The sequence below is a fragment of the Merops nubicus genome, unplaced genomic scaffold (assembly GCF_000691845.1).
Source record: "Merops nubicus isolate BGI_N331 unplaced genomic scaffold, ASM69184v1 scaffold22801, whole genome shotgun sequence".
Lineage (NCBI taxonomy): Eukaryota > Metazoa > Chordata > Aves > Coraciiformes > Meropidae > Merops > Merops nubicus.
Window position 1 is genome coordinate 55,762 of NW_008590568.1, and position 787 is coordinate 56,548.

The 787-nt window shown below is 44.3% G+C and overlaps 1 protein-coding gene across 1 annotated transcript in view; it reads left to right on the top strand.

Moving 5' to 3' along the window:
* LOC103782242 (small conductance calcium-activated potassium channel protein 2) overlaps positions 1 to 787 on the top strand; it is a gene marked incomplete at its 5' end in the record, with an annotated part of 41,994 nt that overhangs the window by 40,228 nt on the left and 979 nt on the right. The window lies entirely within an intron of this gene.

Below are 787 nucleotides of genomic sequence, written 5' to 3' on the forward strand. Positions count from 1 at the left end.
TGCTCCAGGCAGGAAGGAGGTTGGCTGGCCCAGCACCACCCCATGCAGCGGTGTGGTGCTGCGCTGCCACAGGTCCTCTGTTGCAGAGAGAAGTGTTGTGTGTCTCCATAAGGTGTTCCCAGGACACATCTCCACACCACTCTGGTTGTGCTGCCTCCCTTGTTTCTGGGGTGGTCACCACTAATGGCCTGTGTCTCCCCAAAGCACTCGCAGTGGGGAAGGACTAAGGATGAATAAGAAGGCAGTTCTTATGTAAGCATAGAGAGTGTCTGACTTGAGTTGTCTATCTCAGTTTGTTGATTTATTTTCCTATCATAGTCTGTTAAGGTCTTGTTGATACTAGACCACAGACAACAATCTGTCTTGTTCTAACACAGGAGCTTTTCTAGTGTGGTCTGACAGGTGAGCTCAAGATGTCTTGAAAAAGGTGTTGTGAAGATTGGCCTAATTTTGAGCCTGGTGTTCATTTGTACCCTTCAAAGTTTATTTTACTCAGCTATCCTTCTGATAAATCTAAATGTCATTATAGTACTATATACAAGTGGTTCTTTGGTAGCTTTAAACTCATAAAATACAAAGAACATGGAAACCAAACCAAGCAAACAAATATATTGGTTATGCCAATACGGGAGAGGTTTTCTCACAGCCTGAAGGTAGCTGTATCTTGTGGAAGTGCAAGGACTAGACAGAGATTGTGAGGAGGTCTCTAAAATATGATGGTGCTTCCACTGAAGTCAGGACCAATGTTCTGCAACACTTCTACAGGTACAAAAGCTACTCTCTGGCA